Source organism: Sphaeramia orbicularis, unplaced genomic scaffold, assembly GCF_902148855.1.
Source record: "Sphaeramia orbicularis unplaced genomic scaffold, fSphaOr1.1, whole genome shotgun sequence".
NCBI classification, from domain to species: Eukaryota; Metazoa; Chordata; class Actinopteri; order Kurtiformes; family Apogonidae; genus Sphaeramia; species Sphaeramia orbicularis.
The window spans coordinates 243,058-267,024 of NW_021941474.1; the positions used below are offsets into that span (position 1 = coordinate 243,058).

At 38.2% G+C, this 23,967-nt stretch overlaps 1 pseudogene; it reads left to right on the plus strand.

Moving 5' to 3' along the window:
• Positions 1-19,784: 19,784 nt before the first annotated feature.
• Positions 19,785-23,967, plus strand: part of LOC115415930 (glycine receptor subunit beta-like) — a 32,640-nt pseudogene continuing 28,457 nt past the window's right edge.

The following is a 23,967-nucleotide window of genomic DNA, read 5'->3' on the forward strand; positions in this document are numbered from 1 at the left end:
AGTTTGAAGTCTTTCGTGTGTGTACGGTGGAGGTCAGGTTTTCATCAGGCTCTGTTTGTCTGTTCATCTGTCTACAGAAGAGAACTGTAAAAGTCAGGGAAGGATTTGGATGACATTTTCAGGAAATATTGATACTGGCACAAGGAACAAATGATCAAATTTGGGTGGTGATGGGGGGGGGGTGGGGGGTGGAAGTAACTCTGTCTCATCTGATTTTGAATGATAAAAGCCATTGAATTTCTAGCACTAATTTGTTTTTGGACTGAAATTAAATATCGGACTTTTTCGTCTCTCAATTTAACTACATTTGTAAATTTAGAATAAAAAAAAAAACAAAACAGATGCAAAAAATTCAGATCAGACATCTGGGACACCAAGGATAAGCAATCGATTCTATCTCAAGTCGAACTGACAGCCAATCGAGTTACATTAGGTTGGTCATGTGATGACGATCATGGTTCAAATAGTTTTGGATTTTTCATTCTAGTTTAGTTTTATTTAGTTTAGACTTTTTTTCTCTTATTCAGTTCATTTTAATTCGTTTTTAGAGCAGGTTTGATAGTTTTTATTAGTCTTCATTTTTTTCTAAATGCTTAGTTGTAGTTCAGTTGTAGTTTAGTTTTAGTTTAGTTTAGTTGTAGTTCAGTTGTAGTTTAGTTGTAGTTTAGTTGTAGTTCAGTTGTAGTTGGGTTGTAGTTTAGTTTAGTTGTAGTTCAGTTGTAGTTTAGTTGTAGTTTAGTTGTAGTTCAGTTGTAGTTGGGTTGTAGTTTAGTTGTAGTTTAGTTTAGTTGTAGTTCAGTTGTAGTTCAGTTGTAGTTTAGTTGTAGTTTAGTTGTAGTTCAGTTATAGTTCAGTTGTAGTTCAGCTGTAGTTTAGTTGTAGTTCAGTTGTAGTTCAGTTGCAGTTCAGTTGTAGTTCAGTTGTAGTTTAGTTTAGTTGTAGTTCAGTTGTAGTTCAGTTGTAGTTTAGTTGTAGTTTAGTTTAGTTGTAGTTCAGTTGTAGTTGGGTTGTAGTTTAGTTGTAGTTTAGTTTAGTTGTAGTTCAGTTGTAGTTTAGTTGTAGTTTAGTTGTAGTTTAGTTGTAGTTCAGTTATAGTTCAGTTGTAGTTCAGCTGTAGTTCAGTTGTAGTTTAGTTGTAGTTCAGTTGTAGTTCAGTTGCAGTTCAGTTGTAGTTCAGTTGTAGTTTAGTTTAGTTGTAGTTCAGTTGTAGTTCAGTTGTAGTTTAGTTTAGTTGTAGTTCAGTTGTAGTTCAGTTGTAGTTTAGTTTTAGTTTAGTTGTAGTTTAGTTTAGTTGTAGTTCAGTTGTAGTTCAGTTGTAGTTTAGTTTAGTTGTAGTTCAGTTGTAGTTCAGTTGTAGTTCAGTTGTAGTTTAGTTTAGTTGTAGTTCAGTTGTAGTTCAGTTGTAGTTTAGTTGTAGTTCAGTTGCAGTTCAGTTGTAGTTTAGTTTAGTTTAGTTGTAGTTCAGTTGTAGTTCAGTTGTAGTTCAGTTGTAGTTTAGTTTAGTTGTAGTTCAGTTGTAGTTTAGTTGTAGTTCAGTTGTAGTTCAGTTGTAGTTCAGTTGCAGTTCAGTTGTAGTTCAGCTGTAGTTTAGTTGTAGTTCAGTTGTAGTTCAGTTGTAGTTTAGTTGTAGTTCAGTTGTAGTTTAGTTGTAGTTCAGTTGTAGTTTAGTTCAGTTGTAGTTCAGTTGTAGTTCAGTTGTAGTTTAGTTTAGTTGTAGTTCAGTTGTAGTTCAGTTGTAGTTTAGTTTAGTTGTAGTTCAGTTGTAGTTTAGTTGTAGTTTAGTTGTAGTTTAGTTGTAGTTCAGTTCAAGGTAATGATAGAAAAATGGCGCTGGGGTCTGTGTGTGTGTGTGTGTGTGTGTGTAGGTGTGTGTGTCTGTGTGTGTGTGTGTCTGTCTGTCTGTGTGTGTGTGTGTGTGTGTGTGTGTCTGTGTGTGTGTCTGTGTGTGTGTGTCTATCTGTCTGTGTGTGTCTGTGTGTGTGTGTGTGTGTGTGTGTGTGTCTGTATGTGTCTGTCTGTGTGTGTGTGTCTGTGTGTGTCTGTCTGTGTGTGTGTGTGCGTGTGTGTGTGTATGTGTCTGTCTGTCTGTGTGTGTGTGTGTGTGCGTGTGTGTGTGTGTGTCTGTCTGTGTGTGTGTGTGTGTCTGTGTGTGTGTGTGTGTGTGTGTCTGTCTGTGTGTGTGTGTGTGTGTGCGTGTGTGTGTGTGTGTCTGTCTGTGTGTGTGTGTGCGTGTGTGTGTGTGTGTCTGTGTGTGTCTGTCTGTGTGTGTGTGTGTGTGTGTGTGTGTCTGTCTGTGTGTGTGTGTGCGTGTGTGTGTCTGTCTGTGTGTGTCTGTGTGTGTCTGTCTGTGTGTGTGTGTGTGCGCGTGTGTGTGTGTGTCTGTGTGTGTGTGTGTGTGTGTGTGTGTCTGTGTGTGTGTGTGTGTCTATGGCTACGTTTACACGGCAACACTAAGATCCAATTCCGCAAAGATTTCTCCTTTGCGTTATAAAATCATTCCGCGTTAAGACGAAGCCGCTATGATAACGATCTGCGTTAACATGAGTCCGCGAGGACGGCTGAATACGCTGTAGTGGCCATGCCAGACCAGTAGCTGGCGATGTAGAGCTGTAGGGAAACAGTGGCGGTAAAACACGCGCCTGCGCACAAACAATTTCTGGTTTAGACAGCCTTTAAATGAGGAGAAGAAGAAGAGGAGGAGGCGGACAACACTATTTACAAACAACAATGACGAGTGGTCGTACAAAGACGCAGGACTTCTTTGTCTGGACAGACGAGTTGAGCACAGTTAGCAGCACGTATGTTGTTCTGAAACCGGCCATTGTTGTTGTGGTTGTTCCTTCTTTTTCTGCAGCTTTATTGTGTCATAGAGGCTGGAAAACCAGCTTGGAGGCGCATTACCGCCACCAACTGGCCTGGAGTGGGTTAACTGGCGGTTCTTGGCTGCACGCGCATGTGGTGACGTCATATTTTACCCCAGAATGCTCCGATTCGCGTTAACACGGAGCTGGAATGCGGAGCGTATCGATAACATTCCACCCTGGACCCTGGTATCAAAAGTTTCCGGATTCAGGCACTCTAGGCACCGTTTCCATGGTAACAGAAGGCTAATCCGCCATGAAATCTTCCCGGAGTCGACTGAAGCCGACGCCGTGTAAACGGCCCCTATCTGTGTGTGTGTGTGTGTGTCTGTCTGTCTGTCTTCAGTTTTCCTTCTGCTGGTTCTCCTCCTTGGCCTGTCGTTGCTGGTGTGTGTTTGATAAACTCTCTTGGATCTTCATCATAATGTCTTAGTTTTAGATTTTAGTGATGTGACGTTCACGAACAAATCGAATCTTTTGAACGGCTCTTTGAAATGAACGATGGAAACCAAGTCTTTGTAAAGAGCCGTTCACTTTTTTTGTTTTTTTTTTTGAGGAGGGAGTGGCCAATTGTCTGTTAATTTAGCATCACTAGGGACTCCCCAGTGAGAGATATACATATATATATATATATATATATATATATATATATATATATATATATATATATATATATATATATATATATATATAAATCTGTAATTTAATAGAATTTTCACTGTTTATTTCACAGATTTTTCCTGTATTTTTCAGATACAGGAAAATATCAATTAAATGACAAAAACAGACTGATTTGACATGTCAAATGGAAAATAACAGGAAAAAACTGTAACTGAATAACCATAAAATTTAAAATTTTTAGAGGAAAATTTTTTCCTTTTTCACAGAAAAATACCGTTAAAATACATTTGCAAATGTATAACAATTTCATAAATATTTCTTTTCTATTCATGAGATTAAATTGTTAACTTAAAGTTTAATACTGTAAAAAAAAAAAAAACAAAAAAAAACAGATAAAATTAGTGACAGTTAACGGTAACAGAAGTATTAGTTCTGTCAGTTGAACCAGACTAGTTTGTGAATTGACAAATATCTTGTGTAATTACAGGAGGTTTCACAACAAAACTGTTGAATAAATGTATTGGGGGTGGGGGGGTGGGGGCACAGATCTGTTTTGGCGGAGGTCTGCACTCTCCGAGGGCTTTTCTTGTTTATATATATATTTATATATAATTTGATTGTTTTAATGCATGAAAATATTCTTTATTAAACATTAAAAAGTCAAAAAATATGCAAAATCTCATGTAAAGTTAGGGCAAAAAACTGTGTTTTAATTATGGAAAATTACCGTATTTTTATGAGATGGTTTTTTTCTGTTATTTTACAGTAATTTTTCAGCGCCCCTGCTGCTGGAATAATACTGTTTTTTACGTTTTTTTTTTTTTTTTTTTTTTTTACAGTGTAGGACAGTAACAGGGAGTTTCTTTCTACATTGGTGTTCCTAATGTTGATGAATCAGTGAAACCTTGAAACCAGAGCAGTTAGATTTGTGTTCTGTGTGTTGGTTTGTGGTCGGTGTTTGTCTGCGTTCGTGTTCTCATGGATCATAAAGTGTCTGTACGCTTCCATTTCTTGACAGATAGCTTCTTATCTTTACCTCAGTCCCACTGTGTGGATCTAAATGCTTTGTGGCTTTGCGCCGTTGTCTTCAAAATGAAAACTGCCTCGGGGTGCAGGAGTGGGGGAGGGGGAACGTCCCGTCATCTCGTGCTGCATTCACTGTCTGTAATTCACAGTCGTGTCCATTGAGCCATAACTGTTCTCTGAATTAAATCCTGCTGACTGGGGTGGGCTCAAGGGTGACATGGCTGTGTTTTAGGGTGTCAGCTGCCACCCCATCCCACCCCAGTAGATCCTCCACTGGCTGGCACCGATGAAGCTGTGGGTGATAAGTGTGGAGGGGTGGTCCCACTGCTGACAGGAGCCTGTAAACACCACTGAACTGAGTGGGCGGGCCTCGTAATTTATGAGTTGTTTGGTCTTCCAGTCAGCCAGGACGCCTCGGAATGGGCTGACTGGACCCCCAACATACCCTTGCAGGGTTCTCACTAGGAGTTTTTTCAGTGTAGGGGCACCATGTACGCAGCACAAGTGTTGTAGGGGGGTCCGGGGGAGGATGCCCCCAGAAAATTTAGAAATGTCTAACTCTCTGAAACACTATTTCCTGCATTTTGAGGGGCAAATTTTGAATGAAGCCAAGTTTTTGTCTTTGTTACAACAATGATTAAAAGCAAAAACTGTTTTGTTTTTTTTTCAGTTTGTGAACGGTAATTATTGAAGGGAATTACTCCATACGGGAACTTGACACAAATTGATACCAGTGTCGGCTGCTTGTCTTTCAGACAGGGGAAGCTCATGTCGGCTTACATCAAAAAAAAAAAGTACATTAAATTTGGTCCTCTGTTCCTTTTTAAAAAAGTTGTCGCATCGAACCAACTAAACAAGAAAACATGTAAATTCTGTTAAATGTACCAGTTAGTCCAGTGTACCAGTTAGTCCAGTGTACCAGTTAGTCCAGTGTACCAGTTAGTCCAGTGTACCAGTTAGTCCAGTGTACCAGTTAGTCCAGTGCTTGTGTTTTCTTCCAGGTCAGTAAATGAACAGTTCATTTGGTTTCTGTGATTCCACAGCAGAATGTGTGACGGTATTAAACTGAACTGTGTCAGTGAAGGAGCAGATCTGAAAACAGCTGTCAATCAAACAGGATTCAGCCTTCGGACCCGTCCTCCAATCAGCACGTGGAAGCTCAGCGTCCGGCCCGGCTGAGCTCCGCCCACAGCTCCATTCACCCCCAGAGACGCTGAGCGTCCGGGGGCGGGACGACAGGGTGTCATGTGTCCAGTGCTGGTCCAGTCTGTAGTGGTTTTTCCAGCAGTTCCACTCAGTCCCATTGAAGTGCATGGACGCTGAGCGTCTACGGACAAATGCACTGAGCAGAGATGGAATGAACAAACACAGACACGGGAATGGAGGAGAAGTGAACAACATCCAGTCCACTGATCTGGGATCAAACTGATTCTGAACCAACTGGTCTGAGAGATGAACGTGTTCCAACACATTTGGAGTCAATGAAATGAAAACAGCTGAACAGATTTGAGCATTTGAGCATTTGAGTCATTTTAGGAGAAGGTGAGCTTCACCTGCAGTCTGACACAAACACCTGAGATCCGTACTTGGACAGATCCGGCTGTTCACACCACTATACACACACAGAATACACACTAAAAACACCACTATACACACACAGAATACACACTAAAAACACCACTATACACACACAGAATACACACTAAAACACCACTATACACACACAGAATACACACTAAAACACCACTATACACACACAGAATACACACTAAAACACCACTATACACACACAGAACACACACTAAAAACACCACTATACACACACAGAATACACACTAAAAACACCACTATACACACACAGAATACACACTAAAACACCACTATACACACACAGAATACACACTAAAACACCACTATACACACACAGAATACACACTAAAAACACCACTATACACACACAGAATACACACTAAAACACCACTATACACACACAGAACACACACTAAAAACACCACTATACACACACAGAACACACACTAAAAACACCACTATACACACACAGAATACACACTAAAAACACCACTATACACACACAGAATACACACTAAAAACACCACTATACACACACAGAACACACACTAAAAACACCACTATACACACACAGAACACACACTAAAAACACCACTATACACACACAGAATACACACTAAAAACACCACTATACACACACAGAATACACACTAAAAACACCACTATACACACACAGAATACACACTAAAAACACCACTATACACACACAGAACACACACTAAAAACACCACTATACACACACAGAACACACACTAAAAACACCACTATACACACACAGAATACACACTAAAAACACCACTATACACACACAGAACACACACTAAAAACACCACTATACACACACAGAACACACACTAAAAACACCACTATACACACACAGAACACACACTAAAAACACCACTATACACACACAGAATACACACTAAAAACACCACTATACACACACAGAACACACACTAAAAACACCACTATACACACACAGAATACACACTAAAACACCACTATACACACACAGAACACACACTAAAAACACCACTATACACACACAGAACACACACAAAAACACCACTCTACACACACAGAATACACACTAAAACACCACTATACACACACAGAATACACACTAAAAACACCACTATACACACACAGAATACACACTAAAAACACCACTATACACACACAGAATACACACTAAAACACCACTATACACACACAGAATACACACTAAAAACACCACTATACACACACAGAATACACACTAAAAACACCACTATACACACACAGAATACACACTAAAAACACCACTATACACACACAGAATACACACTAAAAACACCACTATACACACACAGAATACACACTAAAAACACCACTATACACACACAGAATACACACAAAAACACCACTCTACACACACAGAATACACACTAAAACACCACTATACACACACAGAATACACACTAAAAACACCACTATACACACACAGAACACACACTAAAAACACCACTATACACACACAGAACACACACAAAAACACCACTCTACACACACAGAATACACACTAAAACACCACTATACACACACAGAATACACACTAAAAACACCACTATACACACACAGAATACACACTAAAAACACCACTATACACACACAGAATACACACTAAAACACCACTATACACACACAGAATACACACTAAAAACACCACTATACACACACAGAATACACACTAAAAACACCACTATACACACACAGAATACACACTAAAACACCACTATACACACACAGAACACACACTAAAAACACCACTATACACACACAGAATACACACTAAAAACACCACTATACACACACAGAACACACACTAAAAACACCACTATACACACACAGAATACACACTAAAAACACCACTATACACACACAGAATACACACTAAAAACACCACTATACACACACAGAATACACACTAAAAACACCACTATACACACACAGAATACACACTAAAAACACCACTATACACACACAGAATACACACTAAAAACACCACTATACACACACAGAATACACACTAAAAACACCACTATACACACACAGAATACACACTAAAAACACCACTATACACACACAGAATACACACTAAAAAACACCACTATACACACACAGAATACACACTAAAAACACCACTATACACACACAGAACACACACTAAAAACACCACTATACACACACAGAATACACACTAAAAACACCACTATACACACACAGAATACACACTAAAACACCACTATACACACACAGAATACACACTAAAAACACCACTATACACACACAGAATACACACTAAAACACCACTATACACACACAGAACACACACTAAAAACACCACTATACACACACAGAATACACACTAAAACACCACTATACACACACAGAATACACACTAAAACACCACTATACACACACAGAATACACACTAAAAACACCACTATACACACACAGAATACACACTAAAAACACCACTATACACACACAGAATACACACTAAAAACACCACTATACACACACAGAACACACACTAAAAACACCACTATACACACACAGAATACACACTAAAAACACCACTATACACACACAGAATACACACTAAAACACCACTATACACACACAGAATACACACTAAAAACACCACTATACACACACAGAATACACACTAAAAACACCACTATACACACACAGAATACACACTAAAAACACCACTATACACACACAGAACACACACAAAAACACCACTATACACACACAGAACACACACTAAAAACACCACTATACACACACAGAACACACACTAAAAACACCACTATACACACACAGAATACACACTAAAAACACCACTATACACACACAGAACACACACTAAAAACACCACTATACACACACAGAACACACACTAAAAACACCACTATACACACACAGAATACACACTAAAAACACCACTATACACACACAGAATACACACTAAAACACCACTATACACACACAGAATACACACTAAAAACACCACTATACACACACAGAATACACACTAAAAACACCACTATACACACACAGAACGCACACTAAAAACACCACTATACACACACAGAACACACACTAAAAACACCACTATACACACACAGAATACACACTAAAAACACCACTATACACACACAGAACACACACTAAAAACACCACTATACACACACAGAACACACACTAAAAACACCACTATACACACACAGAACACACACTAAAACACCACTATACACACACAGAATACACACTAAAAACACCACTATACACACACAGAACACACACTAAAAACACCACTATACACACACAGAACACACACTAAAAACACCACTATACACACACAGAATACACACTAAAAACACCACTATACACACACAGAATACACACTAAAAACACCACTATACACACACAGAATACACACTAAAAACACCACTATACACACACAGAATACACACTAAAAACACCACTATACACACACAGAATACACACTAAAAACACCACTATACACACACAGAACACACACTAAAAACACCACTATACACACACAGAATACACACTAAAACACCACTATACACACACAGAATACACACTAAAAACACCACTATACACACACAGAACACACACTAAAAACACCACTATACACACACAGAACACACACTAAAAACACCACTATACACACACAGAATACACACTAAAAACACCACTATACACACACAGAATACACACTAAAAACACCACTATACACACACAGAACACACACTAAAAACACCACTATACACACACAGAATACACACTAAAAACACCACTATACACACACAGAACACACACTAAAAACACCACTATACACACACAGAATACACACTAAAAACACCACTATACACACACAGAATACACACTAAAAACACCACTATACACACACAGAATACACACTAAAAACACCACTATACACACACAGAATACACACTAAAACACCACTATACACACACAGAACACACACTAAAAACACCACTATACACACACAGAATACACACTAAAAACACCACTATACACACACAGAATACACACTAAAACACCACTATACACACACAGAACACACACTAAAAACACCACTATACACACACAGAATACACACTAAAAACACCACTATACACACACAGAATACACACTAAAAACACCACTATACACACACAGAATACACACTAAAAACACCACTATACACACACAGAACACACACTAAAAACACCACTATACACACACAGAATACACACTAAAAACACCACTATACACACACAGAACACACACTAAAAACACCACTATACACACACAGAACACACACTAAAAACACCACTATACACACACAGAATACACACTAAAAACACCACTATACACACACAGAATACACACTAAAAACACCACTATACACACACAGAATACACACTAAAACACCACTATACACACACAGAACACACACTAAAAACACACTAAAAACACCACTATACACACACAGAACACACACTAAAAACACCACTATACACACACAGAATACACACTAAAAACACCACTATACACACACAGAATACACACTAAAAACACCACTATACACACACAGAACACACACTAAAAACACCACTATACACACACAGAACACACACTAAAAACACCACTATACACACACAGAACACACACTAAAACACCACTATACACACACAGAATACACACTAAAAACACCACTATACACACACAGAATACACACTAAAAACACCACTATACACACACAGAATACACACTAAAAACACCACTATACACACACAGAATACACACTAAAAACACCACTATACACACACAGAATACACACTAAAAACACCACTATACACACACAGAACACACACTAAAAACACCACTATACACACACAGAATACACACTAAAAACACCACTATACACACACAGAATACACACTAAAAACACCACTATACACACACAGAACACACACTAAAAACACCACTATACACACACAGAATACACACTAAAAACACCACTATACACACACAGAATACACACTAAAAACACCACTATACACACACAGAACACACACTAAAAACACCACTATACACACACAGAACACACACTAAAAACACCACTATACACACACAGAACACACACTAAAAACACCACTATACACACACAGAATACACACTAAAAACACCACTATACACACACAGAATACACACTAAAAACACCACTATACACACACAGAACACACACTAAAAACACCACTATACACACACAGAACACACACTAAAAACACCACTATACACACACAGAATACACACTAAAAACACCACTATACACACACAGAACACACACTAAAAACACCACTATACACACACAGAACACACACTAAAAACACCACTATACACACACAGAATACACACTAAAAACACCACTATACACACACAGAACACACACTAAAAACACCACTATACACACACAGAATACACACTAAAAACACCACTATACACACACAGAATACACACTAAAAACACCACTATACACACACAGAATACACACTAAAAACACCACTATACACACACAGAATACACACTAAAAACACCACTATACACACACAGAATACACACTAAAAACACCACTATACACACACAGAATACACACTAAAAACACCACTATACACACACAGAACACACACTAAAAACACCACTACGCTGGTTAAAGACAGCGGAGCGGGGCAAAGCTCAGCGTCAGGGGCCCCCCAGGGACAGCGTCAGAGGCCCCCCAGGGACAGCGTCAGGGCCCCCCCAGGGACAGCGTCAGAGGCCCCCCAGGGACAGCGTCAGGGGCCCCCAGGGACAGCGTCAGAGGCCCTGACGTTCAATGATGTTAGTGAGAACCCTGCGTCTGTTTCCAACTGTGAGGACTGAGGATAATTCCATTAGTCAAACGTGCTTTAACAGCGGGGTAACTATGACTCACTTCAACTAACCAAATGCCTTGTCATCTAATTAGTGACACGCATGAATGGATGATTCTCTACGCCCGTACTTGCCCTGTAGCAGAACCACCACTAAGGAGCGGCCTGAGCAGAATCAGTGGGAAAGCAGACCCTGGTGACCTGGACTGTAGTTTACAACTGTGTGGAGACATGAGCGGTGCAGAGCAGGCCTGTCAAACTCCTGAGAGTTCACTTCCACTTACAGCCTGATAACATCTGAGGTGGGCCGGACCAGAAGAAGAAGAGAAATGATACGATAAGAGCTTTTGAGTGAAAAAAGGACAATTCCATAATGAAAATGTTTACATCTACGAATTGTACTCAAACATAACCTGAACAAATCCACTAAACCAAAAAGTTCAGGATATTTCTTTTTTTTGGGTCATTTTTTTGTTATTTTTGCCATTTGTAAATTAAACTATGGTCATTAAAAAATGTGTTTCAGTTCAATTCACACACAAAGTAAGAAGTGCTGTGCAACAATCCCAACTGAAAAAAATAGCCCAAACATTAAAAAAAAACCTTAACATTTTGTTTGTAGTGTATGAACAACCTGAAAATTCTTAAAAATTAGTGTAATGTTAACAATATTATGCCTTAGTTTATCATTTATACATGTGCATCACAACTTACAGATCACAGTGGATCTACAAATACACTAAACATTTAATAACAGGGAGAATATTATTAAAATTCCACAGATTTCTCTGAAGACATTTTAAATATTCACATTTTTTTATAAAAGGCTAGTCTGTAAATGTAAAACATTCTTGTGTAATGTTTTTTTTTTTTTACACTAAAACAAAGAGAAAAATTTGCAGTTTTCATAATTTATAGTGTATTCTGATAGTATTTTACTGGTCTGATCATTTTTAGATTGAAATGACCTAAAATGATTTCAACATCCTTGACTGTTCATATCTTTGGTGTAATTTTTGCATTTCATAAATTCATGCCAGGGGCCAGATTGGACCCTTTTGCGGGCCAGATTTGGCCCCCGGGCCACACGTTTGACACCTGTGGTGTAGAGTAAGTGGGAGGCTCCAGCCGCCGCTGAAATAGGCAAGGCAAGTTTATTTGTATCGCACATTTCAGCAACAAGGCAATTCAAGGTGCTTCACACAGGACACTGAAATACAACGACAGGGAAAAAGAACCACATTTAAAACATTATAAAACACAGGTGTCAAACATGCAGCCTGGGGGCCAAATCTGGGCCACCAAATGGTTCAATCCAGCCCCTGGGATGAATTTATGAAACGCAAAAATAACACTGAAGATATGAACAGTCAAGGATGTTCAAATCATTTAAGGTCAATACAATCTAAAAATGATCAGACCAGTAAAATACTATCAGAATACACTATAAATAATGAAAACTGTAACTTTTTCTCTTTTTTTTTTGTGTAAAAAAAAAAAAAGTAAAATTACACCAGAATGTTTACATTTACAGACTAGCCTTTTACAAAAAATGTAAATATCTGAAATGTCTTCAGAGAAGTCTGTGGAAATTTAATAATATTCTGCCTGTTATTTAATGTTTGGTGTATCTGTAGATCCACTGGGATCTGTACGTTGTGATGCACATGTATAAATGATAAACTAAGGCATAAAATTGTTATTATTGCATTAATTTTACTAAAGAATTTTCTGGTTGTTCAATATTTGTTCATGTTATGTTCAAGTACAGTTCATAGATGTAAACATTTTCATCGCAGAATTTTAATTTTTTCAATCAAAAGTTCTTATTATCCTATTATTTAAGTAAGTATTTTCATAATTTAATGGGGTTTTTTGCACTAAAACAGAGACAAAAATTTGGAGTTGTCATTATTTATAGGTTATTACGCTATTATTTTACTGGTCTGGCTCACTTTAGATCATATCAGGCTGTATGTGGAACTGAACTAACATGAGTTTGACAGCTCTGTTATAAAAGAAACATGGAAAAGGTGATTAAAAACAGCAAGTAAGAAAACAACACATAAAATCCAAAACTATAAAAACACACACACATTAACACACATAAGTAAGAGCTGCAGTGCAGAGTTTGGAAAGAGAATATAGAATGAAAAAAGTAAATACTACTACTTTTATCATTTTTACACTTTCCCAGTGAGGCGGGGAGGTGAGCCCTGAGAGGACTGTCACTTCTGGTGTCAACAGACCGACCTCCACCAGTAGGACTATAAGAAAATATGGGTTCTGCAATATATCATGATATTTCATTTCACAATACTGTATCGACATAAAAAAGCACTGTATCAATATTTTTGGGTATTTATTCAAATGCAGATATGGCGGAGGTTCATTTTTGTTTTTTTTTGTTTACATTTTATTTCTTCTTCTTTCACACTCTTTTATTCAATAATGTTGGTTCCTTTGTTTGGATTGAACTCCAATCCTGTTCAGATGTTAGTTGTGAACTAATAGAATCTGAACATTTGAACAGGATCTGAAACTGGAATGTCTGGAAAACAGAATTTCAGTTTGAACACAGTTGGAACATTTGCTGATAGAACATTAGATCCTGTTGGGATCAAATACAAATGTGTTTAGTATTTGTGCAGATTTATGATGGAATTCAATTCTTCCAGGAAATAATCGTTTAAAAAAAGAAACAAACAAAACTTTGCCTTTTTTAACAGTATCGTGATATATCATGATATATCGTATGGTGATCCTAGTGTTGTGGTTTGTATCGTACCTCCAGATTCTTGCCGATACACAGCCTTATCCACCACTTCTGTCCTGCTCTGGGGACGGTGGTAGGTGGGAGTTTGGCTGTGGTGGTACACCTGTCAAGTGGTACCACAGGTGTTCTAAGGGCGTTTTCACACTGCATACCCCAGTCTGTATCTGAGTACGTTTGACTCCAAAGTCTGCTTAACTTTATCAGTGTGAATGCACACGTTCCATGCTCCAGTACCGTACCAGTCCAGTTAGAACAGGCCTGTCCAACTCCTGTTAGGTCAGTTCCACATTCAGTTAAATCTGATCTGCAGTGGACCCAACCAGAAAAAGAAGAACAGAATTATATAGAAATATGTCAACTTCAAACTTTTATCTGTTTTAAAGCGAAAAAAGTACATTTACATTATGAACAGGTTTACATCTACAAACTATCCTTTCAAAAGATGTGAATAACATGAACTGAACAAATCAGTGTAATTTAACACTGTTCTGCCTCAGTTTATCATTTCCACATGTACATTAGAACGTCCAGATCACAGTGGATCTACAAACACAAAACATTTAATATCAGACAGAATAGTGTTAAAACTGTACTGACTTCTCCTAAGACATTTCAGGTTCATATTTGTTCAGGTTATTCACATTGTTTGTGAAATTAATCTTTGTTTCAGTGTAAATACATGAAAATATTTACATTTACAGAGAAACATTGTCAGTTGTCATTATTTCTCTGTTCTTCTGATAGTATTTGACTGGTTCTGACCCACTGCAGACTGAACTGGTCTGAATGTGGAACCTGAACTAAAAGGATTAATATCTTCAGTGTAATTTTTGCATTTCACAAATTCATCCCAGGGCCGGACTGGACCCTTTGGCGGGCTGGATTTGGCCCCCGGGCTGCATGTTTGACACCTGTGATGTAAGTGTTCTGTACAGCTGTCACAAACCCTCCAGCCTGTGTTCTTACTGTAGCCTGTTTCTTTTTTTTTTGACATGCTTTTCTTCTTTTATGCACATGTTTGTAGCCCATACTGAGCTTTAGGCTATTTAAGAGAAAACATCATAGGCAGCTACATTTGGAAAAATATAAGGTATAGACTGAGAGGGTTTTCATGTGTCACAGACTATATCTGGATGCAGATGAACATGTGAAAGGCTGGATTAGTGGTGTGGAATAAAAGCCTCAGGCCTACAGGGTACATGTGTGTCACCACGGTTCAACGTTGGGACGGTCGTTTGGACGTTGGGATGACCCAGCAGTCTAAGCTCGCTGATAAATAGGGCTGAGTTAACCAGTGAACGCACCCTTTAATGCAGGGCTGTCAAACATGTGGTCCAGGGCCCAAATGCGTCCCCCCAGAGGTTCCAGTCCGACCCCTAGGATGAATGTACACAGTGTATAAATTCCACAGTCCAGGCTGTGGAACTCATGTTAGTGTGGGTTCCACATCCAGACCAATCTGATCTACAGTCCAATAAGAACAGCAGAAGAACCCACACAAAAGAACCACTGCAGATTTACTACTGGGTTTGATGGGAAAAAGAATATTACACTATGTCTGTAAATAATGACAACTACAAATTTGTCTTTGTTTTCGTGCAAAAAATCACATTAAATTATGAAAATATTTCCATTTCCAAACTCTCCTGAAACAGTAAAATGTGACTAACCTGAACAAATGTGTCCAACCTGAAATGTCTGTATTAAATTCAGTCCAGTTGGAACTCTTTTCTTCCTGTTCCTCAGTGTTTAGTGTCTTTGGAGATTTGATCCAGAATGCACATGGACTAATGAGAAGTTAATACATAAACTCACCCAAATTCACCCAAAAATGACCCCCAAACCACCTAAAAAATACTCAAAAAACACCTGAAAACCACCTAAAAATCACCCAAAAAAACACTTACCATTATGCTTATAAATAATGACAACTTCAAATTTTAGTGCAAAAAAATTAAATTCTGAAATATTTACATTGAAAGAAAATGTAAATAAAAACATCTAAATAAAAGTCATCCCAGTTTGAACTCTTTTCTTCCTGTTCCTCAGTGTTTAGTGTCTTTGGAGATCTGATCCAGAATGCACATGGACTAATGAGAAGTGGAGGAAGAAGACTGAGAAAATTACACTGATTTTACTGAAGAAATTTCAGTTTTTGAAGGTTATTCACATCTTTTTTATTATAAAAGTACCGTACTTTCCAGACTATAAGCCACACTCACCCCGTCTCCAACGTCTCACCATCGCTTCATTGATGCCAAGCTGACGTGCAGCAGCTCTATTTCCTTCTTCGTCAGCCGGATCGATCGTTAGCCCAGAAAACATAAATTAGCCACGTAATTTTAGAGCCGCAGGTTCACAGTGTGTGGAAAAAAGTAGCAGCTTATAGACCGGAAATTACAGTAAGTATTTTCATAATTGAATGGGGAGTTTTTGCACTAAAACAGAGAAACATTTGGAGTTGTCATTATTTATAGTTTATTCTGCTATTATTTTGCTGGTTCAGCCCACTGGAGATCAAATTTAGGTGAATGTGGAACCTGAAAGAACAGGAGTTTGAGAACCCTGCTTTAACGCAGATAGTGAGCTAACAATGGTGAGCTAACGATGGTGAGCTAACGATGGTGAGCTAACGATGGTGTAGTGAATGCAGAGGCTTAACGAACACAAACTCTGTTTCTGGGCTGCTTGTGTTTGTTAATGTTAACTATTGAACTATTAATGACTGAACACATGAATGAATGCCTCTGCTCCTGCTGTTTCTGCTTCTGTTTCCAGGAGATATATGCATGACCAGACATGCATGTATGGTGTGGTAGAATTATCTGGAATGTGATGGATTCGACCATAACTGAGGACGACCTGATTAAAACCAACTCTGCTTTGGCTCCAACAATATTCATTTTGTTTTCATTTTATTAATGTATGATTAAAAAAAATGCAGTTTTATATGATTTGAAGGATTCATAATGTTGATTCAGATTGGCTCCGCCCAACATCCTCCAGCCCCCCCCCCCCCCCCATCCCTTTCTGGATCCACCACTATTATCAAAGATATTATGAAAAGTGTGTTAAAAACCTTCTACTTCATACTCTTTGGAATCATATTTTTTGCTTTGATTAGCCATGCTTTGGGTAAATCAGTGAAACCACGCCCCCTACTGGTCATTTTTGGAGTTTCCTCTCCTGCTCTGGGATCGTCCACAGCCCACAGTGACTCCATATCTTTTTTTGTCACTATTGTTCTGTCGTATGGTTCTGTTTAAGTGGAAGGATCCTCTGACACACACTGTTGTGCAGTGGGCGCATGATTTATTTTTCTTCTTAAAGTTGGAAAAGATTCAGTTTTCCGTTCATGGACAAATGAATTTGTTTTATCAACAGTGGAATCCTTTTGTCTCGACTGTCCACAACAGTGTCCTGTGTCCTCTGGATGGACATGTGTCGTTAGTTTACATTATATTAACTCTGAATCAGCCCTGAGTGTTGGAAAGAGGAGTTGATGAAATTATTTATCTTGTTGTTTTTGTTGTTCTGTCTTTTTGGTTTGTTTTTGTTTTGGGATTTTTTTTCTTCTTTTTGGGGGGTTTCATAGGTTTGTAGGTTCTGTTGTATAATTTGTTTGTTTATGTTTAGTCCATGTGGTTCCTTATGTATAGGTGCATGTTTGTGTGAAGGTATAGTTTGAAATAATTAAAAAAAAAAAAAAAAATCTTTTTCAAACATAAATACTAGGCCTGTAACAGTCCATGTACTCAACCGAACCGTTTCAGTTCACACCTGTTCAGTTCAGTCCACAGCTGAACTGAAACAGCGCAGTATGATGAGAAAAAGAAACAGGGTTCAGGTCTGTGATTGTCCTGTGTTTGTTTGTTTGTTTGTTTGTTTGTTTGTTTGTAGACACCATGGTTCAGACAGCTGGGTTCAGGGCTGTGATCATCCTGTGTTTGTTTGTTTGTTTGTTTGTTTGTTTGTTTGTTTGTTTGTTTGTTTGTTTGTTTGTAGACACCATGGTTCAGACAGCTGGGTTCAGGTCTGTGATCGTCGTGTGTTTGTTTGTTTGTAGACACCATGGTTCAGACAGCTGGGTTCAGGTCTGTGATCGTCGTGTTTGTTTGTTTGTTTGTAGACACCATGGTTCAGACAGCTGGGTTCAGGTCTGTGATCGTCGTGTTTGTTTGTTTGTAGACACCATGGTTCAGACAGCTGGGTTCAGGTCTGTGATCGTCGTGTGTTTGTTTGTTTGTAGACACCATGGTTCAGACAGCTGGGTTCAGGTCTGTGATCGTCGTGTTTGTTTGTTTGTAGACACCATGGTTCAGACAGCTGGGTTCAGGTCTGTGATCGTCGTGTGTTTGTTTGTTTGTAGACACCATGGTTCAGACAGCTGGGTTCAGGTCTGTGATCGTCGTGTGTTTGTTTGTTTGTAGACACCATGGTTCAGACAGCTGGGTTCAGGTCTGTGATCGTCGTGTTTGTTTGTTTGTAGACACCATGGTTCAGACAGCTGGGTTCAGGTCTGTGATCGTCGTGTTTGTTTGTTTGTAGACACCATGGTTCAGACAGCTGGGTTCAGGTCTGTGATCGTCGTGTGTTTGTTTGTTTGTAGACACCATGGTTCAGACAGCTGGGTTCAGGTCTGTGATCGTCGTGTTTGTTTGTTTGTAGACACCATGGTTCAGACAGCTGGGTTCAGGTCTGTGATCGTCGTGTGTTTGTTTGTTTGTAGACACCATGGTTCAGACAGCTGGGTTCAGGTCTGTGATCGTCGTGTTTGTTTGTTTGTAGACACCATGGTTCAGACAGCTGGGTTCAGGTCTGTGATCGTCGTGTGTTTGTTTGTTTGTAGACACCATGGTTCAGACAGCTGGGTTCAGGTCTGTGATCGTCGTGTGTTTGTTTGTTTGTAGACACCATGGTTCAGACAGCTGGGTTCAGGTCTGTGATCGTCCTGTCGCTGTTGCTGCTCTGCTGTTGCTGTTCGACCACAGCAAAAGAAGGAAAATCCACAAAGAAGGGAAAGAAAGGCAAGCAAGTCGTCTGTCCATCGTAAGTCATTTATTTATTTCCTCCATACATGTGGTCTGTCAATAATATTATATACACTTAATTGTAATTATACACAGGTAACAACAGTATCATATACAGGTAATTATATGATATTATTATTACCTGAATCTGATATTATATAATATCAGTACTGTGGCAGTAGACATTTGAATACCAATGTTATATCATCAATACAATCCAAAAAAACTGTTACTTTATAAAATGACAAACACATAGAAATGTAAATTAAAATAAGTACACTCACCAAAATGACTGTTTATTTTTGTATGTGTTTTCTTCTCCTCTGCCGGGGTTAGGTTAGGGTTAGGGTTAGGGTTAGGTTAGGGTTAGGGTTAGGTTAGGGTTAGGTTAGGGTTAGGTTAGGGTTAGGTTTGGTTAGGGTTAGGGTTAGGTTAGGGTTAGGTTTGGTTAGGGTTAGGGTTAGGTTAGGTTAGGGTTAGGGTTGGTTTGTGGGTTAAATAAACTTGTGCCATTTGTTAGCTGTGTTTGCTCTGACTAATCTACTCTTTAATTGTTCAATCAAATGCCATGAAAATGTTGACATTCTTGTCACCTGCACCCTAACCCAATCTGATTGGTTAAAGGAACAGGGTCATTGTCCCTGATTGGACGATGCAGAGGCTGTACTGCTCAAACACTCATGTTAGTTCAGGATCCACATCCAGCCCAAAGTGACCTCAGCTGGACCAGGACCAGTCAAATAATAATAGAACCACCTCAGAATAATGACAAGTACACATTCTGTCTGTTTAACTGCAAAAAAAAACAAACAATTACATTAAATGATAAAACTGTTTACATTTACAAACTATCAGAATAAAAAAGTGAATGTGAATAAGCTGAAAAAACTGGCCTTTTCTGAAGAAAATTAAGTGCGATTTTAACAAACTTCTGTCTCAGCGTATCATTTATTCATGTGCATCATGGATCAGATCCACGAAGACCAAACATGTAACAACAGGCAGAGCACTGGTCCAGACCAGACCAGTATATTGGTATTTGAATTGGGTTTACACGTGTAGACGTAAAGGAACCAAAGAAGGCCTCATTCCAATTCAATGGATGAAAATTAGACTCAGATCAATTAAACCACGCCTCCCCATGGACCACGCCCATATCCTCACTCTTTCCCTTCTTCCATTTGTTTTCCATTGAACAGCCAACTGTCCCCAGAAGATTTGGCTCAAGTTCCAGAAAACTCCACCTCCAACATCTTGAATCGTCTGATGGTCAGTTATGACCCCAGAATAAGGCCCAACTTTCAAGGTAACTGTAAAAACTGTGACCCACAGGTAAGTCCGCTCAAATATTCTGCTAAGTACATACTTAAAGGTGGGGGAGGAGATCTCGGCTCCGGCTCCGGCTCCAACCCCAGCTCTGGCTCCAACCCCGGCTCTGGTTCCGGTTCCGGCTCCGGCTCCGGCTCCGGCTCCGGCTCCGGCTCCGGCTCCGGCTCGCGGATCCATGCATCCCTCCTTCAGTCTCCTCCAACCCCCCTGCTCTTCCAGAACAGCCCAAGTTCAGACCTATGTGACTAATGTTACATTTACTACTGATTTAACAGTGAACTTTACATCCTAATATAACTAATATAGCTAATATAAATAGCTAATATAACTAACATAACTAATATAGCTAATATAGCTAATATAAATAGCTAATATAACTAACATAACTAATATAGCTAATATAGCTAATATAAATAGCTTATATAACTAATATAACTAATATAGCTAATATAGCTAATTTAACTAACATAACTAATATAGCTAATATAACTAATATAGCTAATTTAACTAACACAACTAATATAGCTAATATAGCTAATATAAATAGCTAATATAACTAATATAGTTAATATAGCTAATTTAACTAACATAACTAATATAGCTAATATAGCTAATATAAATAGCTAATATAACCAATATAACTAATATAGCTAATATAGCTAATATAAATAGCTAATATAACTAATATAGCTAATATAACTAAAATAGCTAAATTAACTAACATAACTAATATAGCTAATATAGCTAATATAAATAGCTAATATAACTAACATAACTAATATAGCTAATATAGCTAATATAAATAGGTAATATAAATAATATAACTAATATAGCTAATATAAATAGCTAATATAACTAACATAACTAATATAGCTAATATAGCTAATATAAATAGGTAATATAAATAATATAACTAATATAGCTAATATAAATAGCTAATATAACTAACATAACTAATATAGCTAATATAAATAGCTAATATAACTAATATAGCTAATTTAACTAAGATAACTAATATAGCTAATATAGCTAATATAGCGAATATAAATAGCTAACATAACTAATATAGCTAATATAGCTAATATAAATAGCTAATATAACTAACATAACTAATATAGCTAATATAGCTAATATAAATAGCTAATATAACTAAGATAACTAATATAGCTAATATAGCTAATATAAATAGCTAATATAACTAAGATAACTAATATAGCTAATATAGCTAATATAAATAGCTAATATAACTAATATAGTTAATATAACTAATATAGTGGTGCAGTGGTTAGCACTCATGCCTCATAGCAAGAAGGTCCTGGGTTCGATTCCAACACCAGTCGACAGGGGGTGGGACCTTTCTGTGTGGAGTTTGCATGTTCTGGGGGTTCGTGGGTTCTCTCTGGGTACTCTGGCTCCTCCCACCATCCAAAGACATGCACTGATAGGTTAACTGGTTAATCTAAATTGCCCATAGGTGTGAATGTGAGAGTGATTGTTTGTCTCTATATGTTCAGCCCTGAGATGAACTGGTGACTTGTCCAGGGTGAACCCCACCTTCGCCCCTATGTAGCTGGGATAGGCTCCAAGCGACCCCCGTGACCCTAGTGAGGATAAAGCGGGTTTGGATAATGAATGAATGAACTAATATAGCTAATATAAATAGCTAATATGACTAATAAAGCTAATAAAGCAAATAGAGCTAATATAAACAGCTAATATAACTAATATACCTAAAAAAGCTAATATAGCTAATATCAATAATATAACTAATATATCTAATATAAGTAGCTAATATAACAAATATAACTAATATAACTAATATTTCCAGCTCTGGCTCTGTCTTTGTTTCTTGTACCAGTTGCTCCAAACCTCTGAGAACACACGATTCATGTATGAAGAGGGGTACGAACAGAGGGGGGAGGGACAAATGTCATTTGAGTTTGATAGATATATCTATCATATCAATTGTTTCGATGGGTCGGTTAAAATGACTGGATGGTGTTTTCTCAGTCCTGTCCGTTCCACAGATGACTACATTTTTAAAGTTTTTGTGTTAGAGCATTTAATTAATTGGCTGCAATCAGAGTGTGAAGGGGATTTGAAGGAATAGAGTAAGAAATGCTGAAGGAAAACATCTGCTACCCCACCTTTAACCAAGAGCATCATGGGTAATAAGAGCATCCGCAGACTGAAACCAAGAGCATCATGGGTAATAAGAGCATCTACAGACTGAAACCAAGAGCATCATGGGTAATAAGAGCATCTACAGACTGAAACCAAGAGCATCATGGGTAATAAGAGCATCTACAGACTGAAACCAAGAGCATCATGGGTAATAAGAGCATCTGCAGACTGAAACCTAGAGCATCATGGGTAATAAGAGCATCTACAGACTGAAACCAAGAGCATCATGGGTAATAAGAGCATCTACAGACTGAAACATGTTTCGAGTTTGAGGAAATGTGTCTGTGATGTGGATTCGACACAGTGGGTTTGACTGTGTGTGTGTGTGTGTGTGTGTGTGTGTGTGTGTGTGTCTGTGTGTCTGTGTCTGTGTGTCTGTGTGTCTGTGTCTGTGTGTCTGTGTGTGTGTGTGTGTTTTCAGGTATTCCAGTTGAGTCCAGAGTCAACATCTTCATCAACAGCTTTGGGTCCATCCAGGAAACTACTATGGTGACATAGAATTATGACTGTTATTTTTACTCATTGTATTTATTTATCTGCACCACCACCATGAC